The sequence below is a fragment of the Cetorhinus maximus genome, chromosome 20 (genome assembly GCF_964194155.1).
Source record: "Cetorhinus maximus chromosome 20, sCetMax3.hap1.1, whole genome shotgun sequence".
Taxonomy (NCBI): Eukaryota; Metazoa; Chordata; class Chondrichthyes; order Lamniformes; family Cetorhinidae; genus Cetorhinus; species Cetorhinus maximus.
In genome coordinates, this window is record NC_135898.1 from 57,081,718 (window position 1) to 57,100,346 (window position 18,629).

The following is an 18,629-nucleotide window of genomic DNA, read 5'->3' on the forward strand; positions in this document are numbered from 1 at the left end:
CATCAGAGGTCAGTACCACACTTATGGGCTACTAGTGCATGACAGTACTTAGTGGCACTGCAGGCATTGGGCGGTATTTAATGGAAGGGACAGGGGTCTTACCTGCTGGATGGAGAGCCGGCAGGAACCCCGCATCACCTCTTTTAGGAAAGGCTCGCCACATTAAATGTCACTCAGGCAAGGATTGAGGAACCTGGAGGTCTAAGTCTCGCCTGGCAAGAGCTGCTTGCCAGTCAGAGGTCGAAGAGGCAGTGGCTGCTGCCAGTAGAACACCAATCCAAGGCCTGATATCATCACTGGATCCCAGGCAACAGGTGAGTGATGGAGAGGGGATGAGGGGGTTCGGCAACAAAGGCTCCCACCCCACCCCCCTCTGCCCCAGGAGCCCACAATCAACCCCACATGGGTTTGCTTGTTGTGTCCCCTGAATGGCATGTCCCCTGCCAGCTGCTGGGTTAATACCAGCGGCGATGGGACGAGGCCCTTAAGTGGGCATTAGGGCAGGAAGGCTAGCCACAGACTTAATCGGGCTGGAGGTGGGAAGTCAGCGGGGTTCCCAGCTGCCACCCTCCCACCACCAAACTCGCCACAGGAGAGGGCATTAAATTTCACCCATTGACTCACACAGAAAAATAAAGTGCAGCACATTGTAACATTAGGCATTATTTGCAGTATCCATGAGATGTAGAATAAAGTTGTCTTCTTTCTCATATCTAGATGAATGTACTGGGCAGAGTTTAACTTCCTAGACTTTAGCTTCAGCTGGTCAGAATAAAACACTTTAAGTTTTGAGTGTGGACAAAACTCAATAAAAACTAAGCACGAGCTATCTCCAGAGCTCAACTTTAAATCCTAAGCTCTCCTGCGGCTTATTTATTTTGACCTTGACACACTAAAAAGCAAGAAAATCTTCTCTGCTGTATCATTACTTTTGCAGGATCCTTATATTAATTGAAACTGTTAGCCAAAATTAACCATGGATTTAAGGTTATAGTATGGTGGATTTGTATTGTCTTTCCACAGTTAACTTTTTTTTACAGTCCGCCTCCTGTCTGACTTGTGCAAACCAAACAGAGGTCAATTTTAGAATGAGAAGACATTATGGGATGGATTTATATATATATCTATCACATAACATCTTCACACTCTACTGGCTGTCACAGTCTTATGTACAATGAGTTTGGCTAGTTTCTGCTCTGTTCCTAGTGGCCGTCCATCCATTATTAGCCATTGTCTTCAAAGGACATAGGCATCTCCTTCTGCTTCAAAGAGAGACAAGTGGTTTGAAGGACACCATTTCGCATCAAGCATGGCTGAGCAGGAATCTCTCTCACTCCTACCACCTGCCATGGGTGTGTTGGAAGGATTAACAAGTTGATTGTTAAACTATTTGGCCACATCATGAATACTCCTTCCATGGCCAACAAGTCCTGGAGAGGGACTTGAACCCAGAACTTCTGACTCAGAGGCAGGGATGCTACATACTGAGCCAGAAGACCTCCACATTCCTAGAGGCCATGGGCCCACAAAATAGAACTGTCATTTGCTTGGTCTGAAACTGGCAATCTTACTCGTTAAGGCCACAAACTTGGTTTACAAAATGGCATATCACATTGTGGCATTTGGATCCTTTAGTTGGATTCCATATGAGGTACACCTCTGGAGCTATGTAGAAAGAGCCTCACTCTGTGCCTGGACCATGCCATACCAGACTTGAGGATGCTTGATCAGGACGTTGGATGGAAAAGTGGTGGAAAAGCATTCTGTTTCTCAATGCTGATGTCCCTGAACCTTGATGAATATTTAAAAACTCAATGGAACTGGTTCAGTTAAATCTCCCAAACCAATGACTTCTGCCACCTGGAAGGAGTGGGGGAATGGCTAGACCATTATCTCCAGATTCCTTTTCAAGTCACACTCCATCCCAACATGGACATATATTCTTTCATTGTCCCTGAGCCAAAATCCTGGAACTGCCTACCTAACAGCTTTGCCTCCTTACCTTTGTCATATGAACAGATTGGTTTTTGACGTTTAATGAATAGATGCTAGTCAAACTTGGAAAATAATTCTTCACAAATTGGACAATGTTCCCTAGAAACCTTGAAGTGATGAGCCCACTGGGCTATTAACTCATTTCTGATTGCACACAAAAGGTGCAATTTGATTCCAGTTTCTGTAATGATTTAGTATTCTAGAATAGTTTAGTAATCTAGAATAGTTTAGTAATCTAGAGTCTTTTTTAATCAACCTTTGAATTTAATCACATCCTTCATTGAGAGTCACATTTCTGTGAAATAATGTTTTCTCACTTATACTACAGAATACCTCTTCAAGAATGATGCTGTGAATTTTCTGCACATCAAGAATTACACCATGAACAACTTGTAATCAATCATTCCTAAATACCAACTTTTCATGTTTTTACTGCAGTATTTGATTTCATGTGACTTAGAAATTGTTTTTAAGCAACCTTGAGTACATTCCAACACTGACAAATTTTAAAAATTCTATCCTTGCTACTAAAACCGCATTGCAAAAATGTCTAATTTCATGATTCATATGTTTTAGGAGTATAGGTTTTAGTTTGGGGGTTGAATTGTTAAATGTAAGATGAATGGAAACCCCAGTTGAGAAGCTGATAAACAGACCTGAAGTAATTGCCTTTCAAAGGGTGGCCTGTGCTTACTTAAAGGAGTTTGAGTTAGAGATGTGAAAACATTAAACAATGGATGGCCCCTTTCTGAGTTTCTCGTTGGAGACAAGATGCCTTCGGTTGCCTTCATAAGGGGTTTAAAGGGATGTTTCGAAGGTGAAGTTAATGAGTTGAAATCGCTATCTGGGACACCCTAGGTATTTCACGTTGCTGTGAGGTTAGATTGCAGTGAGGCATGTTTAGATTTTTTTTGTTTTGGGTTTATCTGTGTGATTTTTCACAGAAAAGAGGCAGTTCGTGCCTGGAGCTGGAAGAGCTTGGAAACAGGCGGAGAGAGAAACCAGCGGCAGTTGGTGCTTGGAAGCAGCTGAGGCCAGTAGCAAAGGGCTACCAGGAGCAAAGGTGTTCTCTGAATTTGGTATCACTAAGTAAGTAAACAGTGAGACCCATGATTGATCTGGGGTGTCCACAATTGTCAGATGCTGAAAGAGAGTTGGAGGGCCACCTAGATGGATGCCAGTGGAAGGGCCCCAAGAAATCTTATACCCCAGGTGGGTACACTAGGAGAATCAGAGTAATTCCTGAGAGCTGTGACATACCTTGGTTTGGTCCCAGGAAAGTGAAGGAACCCTCAAGATCCTGTAAAACATAGCAAAACTCTTGGGTGAAAATAAAAGCAGAACAAGAAGTGTGCTATTGAGATTTTCAGACTTAAAGAATAAATGTTTATGAAATATAATGTTAAGTAAGTAGTACTTGCTCTGTTTAATTATTTTTTTGTTTAAAACGTGAAAACCTTGTGGGGTAATTCTTTCAGTTAATAACTGGGAGTTCAAATTTGTTTTTTAAAAGTTGATGGTCTCCTTCAAGATCATAACAACTGTGGTCTCTGAATTGCAAAGGTATTGATCCACTTTAAGGGAATCAGAGTCTTATGACATATGATAAAATAAAAATGTTTATTCTAATCTTAAAACTGGTTGATATAAAGTACTATTGCTAACATAAAATTAAGGTACTTGATGTGCCACAGATACCACAGCTATTAATATCATATTAGTGTTTTTTGAAGAGGAAACAAGGCCAAAGAAACACTGGCTCTGTTATTCACCCATGTTCTTTTCATCTTTTCTTTCCTGCTCTTTTGGATTTTTTTCCACTATACCTCTCACACTTATCTGTTCTCTTTGCTAATTTCGCACTCTGCCACTGAGGCTAAAGTTTTTGTGGAGGTGGTGGCCGCACCCACTGGCAGAAAAGTCGGGGGCGAGTCTGCTTCTGCCCTATAAGCCCTGAGCAGATCTCTCAGTAGTGGCTTTCATCTCCATGTGGGAAGATGTCCCACTTCCAAGAACTTCCAGCTAATCAGTTGGCTGGTAGATCTCCAGTCCCAGCAGTGTCACTGGGAACAGTGGCTACTGCTGTAGGACTGCAGCCAGTCTCCTATAAGGAGCTATGGAGGAGGCCGGATAACGAGTCAAGCAGGCCCAAGCAAGGGGTGGTGGGGGCTGCCAATCGGAAGGCCAGTTGGGGGTTGGCCAGCAGGAGGTAGCCAATTCCATTGGGGGGGGTCTCATTTGGGCACAGGGTGCCTGAACAGGAGACCCCCACCAAGCCAGCAGCCAGCACCATGTGGCATGGACACCCTCCCTGATGCTGGTAAATTACTAATGGTGGCGGGAGAAAGCCCTTAATTGACCCAAGGGAGTGTGAGCCTCGTGACACCTATCCTGCCATTGATAAAATACTAGTTAGACAATGGGCACTGCACTCCATGCCACACCACCTGATTTTATGCCCCCTGCCACCACTCCCCCCCACCTCCCCCACCTATCCCATGCCAGCCGGCTCCCAGGGGGCAGGAATAAAATGCCAGCTTGTAGCCCTATTTCATAGACAGAAAATGCTGGAAGTGTAGACTCTGTGCCAAGAGAAACAAAGTTAACATTTCAGGTCGATGACTTTTCATCAGAACTGGGGGCAGAATTTTCCCCCCATTTGGAGGGATGTTTAGGAGCGGGCGCGTGGAGGCTCGCCTCCGATCGGCGCTCCCAATTGGCGCACCGCCATTTTATGTGGATGGGCCAATTAAGGCCCACCCAGCGTGACGTCCTCAAGGAAGCGCTATGCGTATGCGCATGAAAGAGCGCACTCATCTCCCTGAGGCTAAGTGCTGCCGCAGGGAGACCAGCTGCTGTGTGAAAAAATTTTCAAAACAGAACAGATAAATTTCCCTGACATGCCCCCTCATGTGACACTGTCACATGAGCTGGGACACATCCAAAACTTTCATTGACACTTTTATTAAAAATGTTAAAACCTACATGAAACCTCATCCTGCCCATGGATGAGGTTTCATGCTTTTTCTTAAGCCCGCCAGGGTTCCTGGCCTCCCCGCCAATCTTAAGGTTGGATGGGCAGGTCCATTAATTACTTTAACGACTTTGTCAATGGCCTCAATTGGCCATTGACAGATTGGAGGGCACACAGCTGATTCGGCTGAGCCCCCGCCGACCTAAAAATTGAAATGAGGCGGGGTGACGTCGGGAGTTCCGCCCGACATCATCCTGTGTCATTTTACACTTTGGTGAGCGGGCCCCGCCCCCTGCTTGCCAACAAGGAAATCCTGGCCCGGGAAAAGTTAGAAATGTAACAGATTTGAAGCAAGTACAGAGTCAGAGAAAAGGGGGGGAGGGGAGGTTACTTGCTTAAAATCTGTTACATCTCTAATCTTTTCCACTTCTGACAGAAGATCATAAACCGGAAACATTGGGCCCAATTTTAACCCATCACTTGCACACTGTTAAAATCAGGTCCATTAACTCTAGCTATTCTCTCCAAAGATTCTGCCTGACCTGCTGAGTACTTGGAGCATTTTCTGTTTTTATTCCAGGTTTACAGCATCTTCAGTATTTTGCTGTTCCCTTTCTAATCATTTAGATCTTTGTTTCCAATTCTATTAACCTGCACCTCCTACTCATGCAATCTTGGTTTTTTAGTTTTTATGCTTACCAATCCCTCAAAGCCCATGAATGCATTTCACATCTACTTTTTAATGTTCTGTTATTCTAATCATTCCTTTCCTGTTTGGTTCTCCTGCCCTCCATCATTTGTACAACTAGTGAATCAGTCGATGGCAGAGAGCAGCTTTCATGCCCCTCGCTGGCCAACAGAGATACAAGATGTCCCAGAATCTTTTGAAATGCAGGAATTGGTAAATTTAGATAGTTATGAAAACTCGTGTGTAAAATATTTGTGACAAATCTCACCGAACCAATAAGAGCAAGAATTTATTTTGGACACTGCCAGAGTACTTGTGCCTCTGAAACAGTTTGTCCATTGGTTGGAAATTTGATTGGCCTGAATCAGCTGGGTTGTTGGGAGACACAAGTAGGAGCCAGAGGCTCTCCAGATGAGAGAGAAAGCATCCTCAGGTTATTTTTGTAATCCTGCTGTGATCATCTTGAGACCACCACAGGTAAAGGCCTGAAAGAAGACCAACCTGCTTACTTTTCCATAATGGAAAGTTGGACAGCACCAAATGACCAGTCGGAAGGGAGGGAAAAACTAAAGGGTGGTGTGTTAGAGGGCTTAGTAGTTAAGACCCTTCCAAAACAGTGTAAGATTGTCAAACAGTTTTGGTACTTCAGAAAGGAAAATTTGGTATGTTGCCATTAGATGTTATTAGAGCATTTATTTACAAAACATTCCAGAAATATTTAAGGCAGTGGAATAATATTTATCCTGTAACATAGATTATACGTTAAGGTGTGCATGCAAATTGGCATTCTTGGCCTTTAAAGACTTCCACTCAGATTATTAAGCATATTATTATTGTAGCTTTGATTCTTCAATTTAGTTTTACAAAACATTAAAGTCTGAATTTCCTTGACCATGGGGTGGGGTGTTGTCTAGTGAAATCACAGAATATGCCCATTTGGGGGTTTAGTTAAGCCAGGTTGACACCCTCTTTCTGCATCATTGCAAGATTCCATCAGAAAGGGCTGGGTTTGGCAAAATGGCATCATTCACTGGAATTCCCGTCAGTTCTATCTCCTTTGCCCCTGTTGTTGTGCACTTATGCATGGTGCAAGTATGTCAATACCTGACCCTGTCAAAAATGGGATCTCTGTTATTTCAGAACCCAGTTTCCTGTAGTAATTAATTACATTGCTATTGATTCTCATTGGGAAACTGTCAAATTCAAAATGAGCTCTTTGAAAAAAATAATTTAGAGTTGCAACTTATCAACTTGCCACAGCAATATCCGTCTTCCTCCCTCCCTGGGGTGGGAAGCCCTGGAGCCTACTTCCTATAAGATATGAGACAGGACAGAGATCCATCCATGCAGCCGATAGAAGTTCCAGTCCACACCACATTCACCCCAGTAAACAGTCACAGTAATGGTCCACTCATATTTCTGTGTTCCCACAAATTTACACATGTTTAGTTTTTATAAGTATGCACAATAATCATTTAATGATTACAGTAGCATTTTGGTACCAATATTTGAGGTTGAGTAAACCGCTAAAAGAAATATACGAAGAAAAATGTGTAGTTTTATACATCTTGTCTTATTTTATACAGTAGTAATTAATATTTTGAAATAGGCGTTTTTGCAGAAGTCACATGACCAATGAATTTTTGAAAGATGTGAGAAATGTTCACTCTTCCAAGACTAATTTCTTAATCCATACTTTGGCATTTATTGTTTAAATCTTTGCTTCTAATCCCTGAATTAACAGTTCATCTATGTAAGAGTTAGCAATTACATGGGTAATTACAAGAAAGTCTCATCATTACTGAAGAACATGCCATTAAGATTAGCCCATTTACATACAGCACACACATTTAAGAATGCACCAGCAGATAAGGCCAGAAATTGCAAACATTGTAGAAAGACAGAGTTAAAGACTGTAGGCAGAATCATCCCGGATTTGTACTAAGAGCAGTAGCGGGCGGAAAAACGACGTTTTACCCGCCGGCTGCAATGGTGGCATTTCGCGCCATATTGTCCCATTCCCGCCTCATTAATTATGCAGCCACAGGAAACACGCATCTCGCTGGCAGGCAGCCTCCGATATGCCCGCCATGCCGTTACCTCGTCGCTTTCTCAGGGCACCATATTTAAACTGCAGCTGCGCACACACTTCTCAATGCTTGTAGCCCAGGAGGGCACCAGTGAAGACATGGCACCAAAAGCCAAGATGATGCAGCCCCCTGATTCAGTGATGCATCCCTGAGATGCCTTCTGGACACTGTGGAGGCCCGCCGCAATGTCCTCTAACCTCACTCTGGCCGCAGGAGGCCCATCAAGCTCACCACTCTGTCTTGGGAGTAAGTGGCAGAGGTGCTCAGTGCCAATGCTGCAGGAGAGACGTCACCCATCTAGTGCAGAAAGAGGATGAATGATTTCATCTGTGCCACCAGGGTAAGACAACCATCTCATCACTCTAAACTCACACACTCACAAGCCCATCACACATCTCACTCACTGCCAGCTCAAGGGACATCACCATTCACTCACACACACTTTCATATCTCCACCTGGCCTCATCTCCCCTGGAGACTGCCTCTCAGCCCTTGCCACCGTGAGGCCACTTGCACAGATCAACATGTGCCCCCACACACACCCTGGGATACCCTCCTTCCCCAGTACAGCCCTTGCCCTGCAGTATCTTCCCTTGCTTGAGGCCACTTCTCCTCTTTCCCCAAGAAAGCCCTAGCCCTACAGCCGTTAAAAAGCCACCCCACCTTACAGCTGGTCTGGTCGGTAGAGACCTGCCTGTGATGTGGTACTGCCTACGAAGCCTGGCGCTGATGACTGCGAGTGCTGCCCGAAGCAAGGTAGGCAAACAAACCTCGAAGACCCGAATGACGTGCAGCTCACCAGGTGCACGTTGCTTATGTACAGGTGTGAAACATGTCAGCGTGCAACCACGCTGTCGTACCTGGATGATCCAGTGTGGGGGATGATTCTGGCAATAAGGGCTCATAATTAGATGCAAACATATTAAAATGACGTTCCCGACGTCCAGCATGTGCAGCTTTTGACAGGTAGAGTGGACGATCGCAAACTGCTTTCGCAACAGCGTAAAACTATTTTTGGCCTCGCCATATGGTCCGCTCTTGCCTGCCATGACGACTGACGCCAACAGGAACAGAAAATTCCGGCCTCTGTATCTGAACGCGCGCAGCATTCGTAGCAAAATAGATGAAGCGTTGCGATAGGCCGAAATAAATATGCATGACCTGATATCCATTATAAAGACATGGGCCGGGATTTTCCGGCCCTGGTGCGGCGGGTTCTGCCATGGCAGATGCGGTGAGCAATTCAAAAGTCCATTGACTTTGGCGGGACTGGAAGATCCCACTGGTGGGAGGGACCAGAAAACTCCGGCTTTGGTTGACCAAGACTGGGACCTGAATATTGAAGAGTATTTGACATTTTGGAATGTTTTAAACCTAAATAAATGTAATTATAAAGATATGAAGGCAAGGTTGGCTTAAGTGAATGGGAAAACTAGATTAAAAGGTTGTTGAGGTGCAGTGGTAGATTTTTAAGGAGATAGCTAATAACTCTCAGCAAAGATTTATCCCAGCAAGAAAGAAAGGCTCTTTGAGAAGGATGGATCATCCGTGGCTTAATAAGGAAGTTAAGGATAGTATCAGATTGTAAGAACTACACAATAGTGGCAGGTCAGAAGATTGGACAGATATTAAGAACCAGCAAAGAAAGACTATAAAAAATAGAGAGAGAGAAATTAGAGTATGAGAGAAAGCTAGCTAGAAATATAAAAACAGATAGTAGGAGTTTTGACAGGTATTTAAAAAGAATAAGAGTAACTAAAGCGAGTCTTGGTCCACTAGAGAGTGAGTCTGAGGAATTAATAATGGGAAACAATTGAAATGGCAGAACCATTGAACAGGTATTTTGTGTTTGTCTTCACTGTAGAAGACTTAGAAAACTTACCAAGGATATTTGACTATCAAGAGGTGAAGGGGAGGGAAGAACTTAAAGCAATCACCATCACCAGGGAAAGGTGCTGGGAAAACTATTAGACCTAAAAGTTGACAAGTCTCCAGGACCTGGTGATCTGCATTCTAGAAGAAGTGGCTGCAGAGATAGTAGAGGCATCCTTCCAAAATACCTTAGATTCTGGAAAAGTCCCAGTGGATTGGAAAATAGCAAATGTAACACTTTTATTCAAAAAAGAAGGGAGACAGAAAGCAGGAAACTATAAGCCAGTTAGCCTAACAACTGTCATATGGAAGTTTCTAGAATCCATTATTAAGGAGGTTATAGCCAGATGCTTAGAATATCATAATGGGATCAGGTTTTGTGAAAGGGAAATTGAGTTTAACTAATTTAACTAAACTGGGTTAGATTAATTTTTGATAGACAAGGGAGTCAAGGGCTCTGGGAGGCAGGCAAGAAAGTGGAATTGAGATGACAATCAAATCAGCCATGATCTTATTGAAGAGCTGAATGGCCTACTCCTGCTCCTAAGTCCTATGTGTCAATGAAATTAGCGTTAGCTAAATCATTCAATAATTGAAGCTATTGGCTATGGATATGATTCCACAATATATTGTGTTGTAATTAATTAGAATTTCCTGTGCCACAAACTTTAACTCCCTTGATAGCATTGCAAGGGTAGATTATTATTAATGCAGTGTATAAACATTTCAGGGCTTACTCATTCATTTATTATTGCATTTTATCATATGTTTATGTTTTAATGGATGGGGAAGAGTGTTTGTACGGTGGGTGCAAAGGGACCCTAGATGCTTTTGGTATCTAATGTCTCTGGAATTCTTAATTTGACTCTGGATTATGAAAGTGCTTCATTGAGTTAAATTTTATTCTGATATACTGAGGGTTGCAAAGGTCCAGTTAGGCTGTCTTGAAACCCAACTTTCTCTGAGACCTAGATTAAAGTTCACCCTAGGTTAATAGATGGCAGTCACCTCTGCCTGCTGGCTATAATGATCCGAAGTGGAATTAATTTGGGCAGCCTTGACCCAATTCCTCATGGGTGCGAGCCCACAAAACAAAGTTGTCCAATTTGGGAGTAATAAGCACCAATTCGACAGTCCAGTCAAAAAAGCCACAGATACCTAGTGTGGGAGATATAAGTACCATAGTGGTGCAACTCTTCTGGGGTTGGATTTAAGACATTATTTGGGTCAATGTAGAGGGAACTTTATTCTACATCTAAATGTGTGACACAACATCTAGCTTGACATTGACACTCAGTGCTCAGAATAATAAAAGTTCCATTCCCATCATTAACTTCCCTCACCTTGATGAGAACCAAAAATAAATTAGCTGTTATTTTCTGTGGCTCTATTTTGTGTGAGAGAGGGATAGTTGGCCAGGAAGGATGGTTTGTGCTTTGATGGCAGGTTCCTCTGTTTACATCAGTGATTCCACTAAAGTAAAATTGAAATGGAAAGTAATAAGGTAGGAAGTGGAAGCAGATGAGTAACAGTGAGAACAAGGGAGATGGCAAGGAACATAAGTGTATAAAAGTAGTATTCAAGAAGCAAAGGAATAGTTGCATTTATATAGCACCTTTCAAGTTCTCAGGGGGCAGAATCTTCGGCTCGGCATAAAATTACATGCAGTGACTTCGGGCATGTGTCCCGCGCATCATTCAGATTTTCAGTTCGCTGTGTACTCACCGAACTGTCAAAGGCCTATTAAGGCCAGTTAACTGTCAATTAAATCAATAAACTGAGCTGCCCGTCCAACCTTAAGGTTGGCGGGCAAGCGAAGAGCCCAGGCGGCCTTCGCATTTTTCATGGAACCTCACGTTGGGCGGGATGAGGTTTCATGAAGCTTTTTAAAGGTTAAAGGTTTAAAAGAATTTTTAATAAATTCATAGACAGTTTCACATGAGGGGACATGTCCTAAAAGTTTTTATTTTCCTTTATTAAAATTTTTTAAACTTAAACTAATCTCCCTGAGACAGATCTGTGCTCAGGGAGATTTCTGCACTCTACGCAGGCCCTGACTCAGGCAACCCCACCCCCCTGCCCACATAGGGAGCGCTCAGCACTTCTGGGTGCACATCACGCTGGGCGGGTCTTAATTGGCCTACCCACGTAAAATGGCGGTGCCCAGCCGATCGCGGGCGGCAATCAGCTGCGTGCGCGCCCGCTCCCACACAACCACCCCAATGGGGAGAAAATTCTCCCCAGGATGTCCCAAAGCACTTTACGGACAATGAAATACTTTTGAAGTGTAGTTACTGTTGTAATGCATATAACACAGCAGCCAACTTATGCACAGCAAGCTCCCACATGTACCAATGCAATAATGGCCAGATAAATTTGTTTTAGTGATGTTGTTTGAGGGACAAATAACTCCACTGCTCTTCTTCAAAAAGGTATCATGGAATCCTTTACATCCACCTCAGAGAACAGGGACATCTCAGTTTAGTATCGCATCCAAAGGATAGTACAATACTCCCTTAATATAGCACTGGAATGTCACCTAAGATTCTGTAGTTACGTCAGAGCAGTGGGACTTGAACCCACAACCTTCTAATGTGGGGGCAAGATTTGTACCCACTGAGCAATACTTGGCACACAGATGAAAGTGAATAATTGTCAATTTTGGAACCAATGTGAGGCGGCTGAGATATGTGTAGTAGAATGACAAAATAATTCCAGCAACAACCACATACCGATCCAATGAACAACTGTGTAGATTATATGTGCATGGTTTAAGTAGTTAAATGCTTAAAACTGTTGTCCTCTCTTGCCTGTTTCAATATGTGAAATCCTACAGCCAAAATTCATTGGTATTTTTCTCACCATTTTATTTCTTAAGTAACAGGTTTGTGGAGATGACCGCCTTCATACACTGCAAATGTAAAGTGTTTTGGAAATTCCTAAGGTCATATAAGGCACTAGTTAAATGTAGGTCTTTCTTTCATTCTTCATGGAACTAAGCTAATGCACCAAATCTCTTCCTCATGGAACAGAGCTGATCTGACACATTAAGTGTCCAGTGACCCCACAAGGTGTCAGTAATACCACACCAGTCATACTTGTGGTTATTCTGTATTTGCGAACTCATGTTGCCTAACAACCAAAGTTAAGAATAAAAAATCATCAAACTAGGCAATAGGTTGATTGGTACCTGTAAGAGAAAAGTCTAATTAATGTTTCAGTTGGAGATCCTCTGTCAGAAATCTGCTGATGAACTTTTGTATATTTCAGACAGTTTCTGCTTTTATTTCACATTTCTAGCATTCATTTTTATTTTTATCACTAATAACTGAAACCTAACATAACAAGTCTTATTCCTTTAAATAATTATTTCATGACTTCTTCGTAATTCGATGAGTGATGTTGGTTTTGGAAACAGAATTGCTTCCTATTTCAGTCAATCCCATCTCAGCCTCAAGCATTCTCATCTCAGCCTCAAGCATTCCCAAGTCAAGTATATTGCAACCAATTACTGTATGAAAGCTCCTCCACTCTGCCCAATAATGTGCCTTAGTCCCACCCTCAGCAGGGTACTCCTTTTATGCAGTGAGATTTTTTCCTCCAATTTCTCTTTATGGCCAACTTTATGACCTTCTAAATTGTCAGTTTAGTACCATTTTAGACTCATATGGGTCCACAACTCAACATTATTTCGCAAAGAATGCTTCCAGATGAAAAAAATTGAGATTGCAGCATCTGTCTGAGCTGAGTTCAGACTTTCTGGAAGTGAAAGGAAGAAAGAAACAGTATCTTATGAACACTTCCCTAATCTGCTCTGTTGGATGCTTTGATCTGCATTATTGCTCAACTTAACTTCCAATGTTTGATTCAATATGTATTGCTGTGAATGACTGAACAATATACTTGTAAAATTGTTCCAGTACTGTTTTTTTTTTCACAATTACTATTAGGTTTGACTAGTAATTTAGCTATAGTCCTCAATGGACCATAAGCACCCTCTCCATTAGAGAGAGGTGATTGGTCATATATAGCTTGAGGGGCACCACTCCACAAAGGTGGGGCATAGAGAGGAGGTAGGCCTCAGTACAGGGATTGTACTGGCCTCAGACAGCCAGTACAGGGAATAAACCTGCACCATTGGCATAATTCTGTATCACACTTTAGCCAGCTGGGCTATTCAACCCCCATCATATGTTTAACTAAACATTAGTTTAAATACTGTAAGTTTAAGTGGCCTTGGAAGATTTTCATTTTCTAAAACACTGCTGACAAAATTTCTTTCAATGACCACTGAATTCCATGTTTCTCTGTTGAATGATTTTACATGCATGTACAGATTTTATCCTAATTTTAGATGCAATTAGCAACTTTTCCTAGCATCACTTTTTAATCAGTAGAACTGTTATCATGATGCTTCAACTGTTACTAATAAAACCATATAAAGTCATAGTTATTTCTTTAAAATTATTTAGCTTTCTTTCCCCCAATAAATACACCAGGAACATATATGGTTCTTTATCACTTTGTATCAGTGGGAGGGGGTAACTGTTGTGTGCATTTGCTGCTCTGAAACTGAGCATTTCTTCAATGGTGCCTGGTGAGTGTTAAAAATCCAGTATTAACTATCATTGGAAGCAAGTAATTAGAAGTAGTTAACTGTACAGTAACTTGAATGCACATTGTGTAAGTTGTTGTTCATGCTTAGACTGATAAACTAGCAAGGGGAGAGGGTGGCATAGTAGTAATGTCACTCAACTAGAAATCCAGAGATTCAGGTGAATTCTCTGGGAATAGGGATTCAAATCCCACTGGAACTTAAATTCAGTTAATTAATAAATTTGAAATGAAAAGCTAGTCTTGTTGACTGTTGTTTAAAAACCCATCGGGTTCACTAATGTTCTTACCTGGTCTGGCCTAGATATGACTCAGACCCACAGCAATGTGGTCGACTCTTAAATACAACCTAGCAAGCCACTCAGTTGCACCAAACCACTGCTACAGGAAAGTCAAAAAGGAATGAAAGCGGACAGAACATCCCGCATTGACCTTGGCACTGGAAACAACAATAACATGCCCAGCTTTGTCGACTCTGCAATGTCCCCCTTGATAACATTGGCTAGTGCCGAAATGGAGAGAGATGTCCCATTAATTAGTCAAGCAACAGCCGAACACAGTTGTACTCACTAAATCATATGTTCCAGACACCACCATCATCATCCCTGGGTATGTGGGACACACCAACCAGAGGTGGTGGCACCATGGTATACAGTTGGGAGGGAGTTGCCCTGGGAGTCCTCAACATTGACTCCGAACTCCATGAAATCTCATAGCATTAGGGCAAGCATAGGCAAGGAAACCTCTTGCGGATTACCTTACTGCCTGCCGCCTTGCCTCTGCCCCCGAGCTGATGAATAAATAATTCTCCATGTTGAATATCAATTGAAAGAAGCACTGAAGGTGGTAAGGGCACAGAATGTATTCTGGGTGGGACATTCATTTCCATCACGAGGGGTGGTTGGATGGTAATACTCCTGACCTAGCTAGCCAAGTCTTGAAGGACATATCTACCAGACTGGGCCTGCAGCAGGTGCTGACAGGACAGCAAGAGGGAAAACATACTAGACCTCGTCCTCAGCAGTCTACCTGTTGCAGATACACCTGTCCATGACAATATAGGTAGGAGTGACCACCGCACAGTCCTTGTGAAGACAAAATCCCATCTTCACACTAAGCATACCCTCCATTGTGTTGTGTAGCATATGCTTAATGGGATAGATTTCAAACAAATCTAGCAAATCAAAACTGGGCATCCATGAGGTGCTATGGGTCATCAGTAGCAGCAGAATTGTATTCAACCACAATCAGCCACACATCACCTCATGGCCTGGCATATCTTCCACTCTACCATTACCATCAAGCCGAGGGATCAACCCTGGTTCAATAAAGAGTGCAGGAGGGCATGCCAGGAACTGCACCAGGCATATCTAAAAATGAGATGCTAACCTGCTAAAGATACAACACAGGATTACATACATGCCAAACAGTGGAAGCAGCATGCGATAGACAGAGCTAAGCGATCTCATGGCCAATGGTTCAGATCAAAATTCTGCAGTCCTGCCACATCCAGTCTTGAATGCTGGTGGACAATTAAACAACTAACCAGAGGAGGATGCTCCACAATATACCCATCTTCAATGATTTGGGAGCCCAGAACATCGGTGCAAAAGACAACATTGGAGCACTTGCAACCATCTTCAGCTAGAGGTGCCGAGTGGAGGATCCATCTCAGCCTCTTCATGAGTTCCCAATATCACAGATGCCAGTCTTCAGCCAATTCAATTCATTCCATGTGAAATCAAGAAATGGCTGAAGGCACTGGGCACTGTAAAGACTATGGGCCCTGACAGTAGCACTGAACTGTTATTCAGAGTCAGCTGTGCCCCTAGCCAAGCTGTTCCAGTACAGCTACAATACTGACATCTATCCAGCAATGTGGAAAATTGCTTAGGTCTGTCCTGAGACTGAGCTGATTGACCTCCAACAGTCACAAACATCATTATTTGTGGTAGGTATGACTCTAACCAGTGGAGAACCAAGAGGAGATGGTGGTACAGTGGTAATGTCACTGGACTGGTAATCCGGAGGCCCAGGTTAATGTTCTGGGACAAGGGTTCAATCCCACCATTGAAAAGCTACTCACAAAAAGCAGGACAAACCCAACCTGGCCAATTACTGCCCCAACAGTCTATTCTCAATCATCAGCAAAGTGATGAATGGTGTTGTTGACAGTGCTATAAAGTGGCACTTGCCAAGAACCTTCTCACTGATCAGTTTGGGTTATGCCAGGGCCACTCAGCACCTGACCTCATTACAGCCTTGGTCCAAACATGGACAAAAGAGCTGAACTTCAATCAAGGCAGTATTTGACCAAGTGTGGCATAAAGGGGCCCTAGCAAAACTGAGGTCAATCAGGGTGAAAACTTCTTTATATTTGTTCATGGGATGTGGGCTTCACTGGCAAATCCAGCATTTGTTGCCCATCCCTAGTTGCCCTTGCAATTAGTGGCGTGCCACAACACTTCAGAGGGCAGATAAGAGTCAACCTCATTGTTTTGAGTCTGGAGTCATGCATAGGCCAGGCCAGGTAAGGCCAGCAGATTTCCTTCCCTAAAGGGCATTAGTGAACCAGATGGGTTTTTACAAAATGGTTTCATGGTCACCATTAATGAAACTGGAAAAAAAAGTCCTGGACATTGCTCCTGCAAAGTTGTACCTAAGCTTTCTAAAAATAATGCAATCCCAAAATGGTTGCAAACTGATGCAAAGCAAGAAATGCAACCACAAATTTTAAGGGGAGTAAGAAGCAAAGACTTGTTTAGGGGCACAAATGAATCAAAAACATTCAGTATGTCTTATACCTGTGACTCTGAATGGTGGGGCATGTTAACCTGTTTCCAATTCCATCCCTGCACAAGAGCTTTAAACAGGATGAGCTCATTGCTGGATTTCAGATTACAAGAATGTAGGCTGATGATTTATTTATGAGTGATGGAAATGCAGGTGGCTATGACAACTAAACCTAAATGAAACAAAAGTTCCTCCTTTTAAAGGAACGCAACTAATAAAGAGCTTAGCCATAAAAAAAGGAAACTTATAATCTTACATAATATTATTACCAGTGTCCGCTAGACGTTCCAGTTCCCGTGATGCCCACTGGTTGTGGAAGGCCTCAAGCATACCAGTACCACATGTTCCTCCTCCAGGGCCACCCAGGCTTGGATTAGAGAAGCAAGCAGCCAGTATGACCTCCCCAAGGGCTGCAACCAGTCTGAACCAGTAGATGGCCACCTTGACCAGGCCCAGGAACAAGCCTCATGACAAGATTCCCCTGGTGCGAAGAGGCAGGGATTCCCCCTGCATCTTTGCACCAGGTGGCCAAAGATCAGGAACATGGATGAGTGAAGCCAGAAGTTGATGTGTAGCCCTTCAAATAGTGGAAGCTAGACTGCATCCTCTCACAATTACCAAAAATATGGATCACAGTCTTGTTGAGGCCTCAAAATTACAGGCAGGCTGGAAGTCTGTAAAATAACTTTAAAACAAATTGTACAGTTCGCTCATGCAACATTCTCCATCCCAGATCCAAATGCTGCAGGGCAGGATTTACACACACACAGTTCTCCATTGGGGCCTTCACCTCCATTAGATGGCTAGATTGTGTGCTGGACTACCCAGAAGGAGGGCAAGGAAATGGAAAGTGTGCAGGTGCAGCCCATACAGGAAATCCCTCCAAGCAAAGCGGAATGACTTGGGAGGGAATTTCTGAGAAATTACTCCTATTGTGAGAAAAAGGGTCCTGAGGGAGGTTTCGGAGCCTCATACTGATGAGAAGTCCCATCCGAAGGGGAATGAGTTCAGGGTGTGTGAATGGCATAATGAAGAGAAAGCAGACCCAAGTTTGATTGTATCGCTCTTTCACTGGGAAAGTTCTACATGTTTGAACAAGCATGAATGTGCAGAACTTCAGCTACCAGCATCTGAATACCAATTAAATGTAAACAGCTGAAAATTGACTAGCCTGTTGGTTCTCTTCTAAATGAAAAAAAGATGAAAAAGATGAGGTTAAAAATGTTTCCAAACAACCTAAATGCTTTAACTTTGACTTTACGTGGGCTTGTTGCTGTTACAATGCAGGCTGTGTAAATGAAGTTGAAGTGGTGTGAGATTTTACCTTTGCTGGTCCCTAAATTTCTTTTGGATGCCTTTGTATTGCATCAAATTGCCCTGCACAGTTTGAATACACGGAAAGAAAAATAATTTCGAATGAACACAACCAATCTTGCCTATGAGGGTATAAAACGTGTTAGAACAAGGCATAGTTGTGGACCTTGACATCTAGCTAGCTGAAAACCAGCCGCTTTTTGGGAGTGTTAAGTGGCTTACATTTGGGCTTATAAGTATGTTGGTACTACCTTTGATGATCAGAGATCTTACCCTCCACCCCCAATAC

General features: G+C 42.9%; 1 long non-coding RNA gene across 1 annotated transcript in view; it reads left to right on the forward strand.

Moving 5' to 3' along the window:
* The window catches only part of LOC144694402 (uncharacterized), a 1,120,079-nt gene that overhangs the window by 744,981 nt on the left and 356,469 nt on the right, over positions 1-18,629 (forward strand). The gene's annotated exons all lie outside the window — the stretch shown is intronic.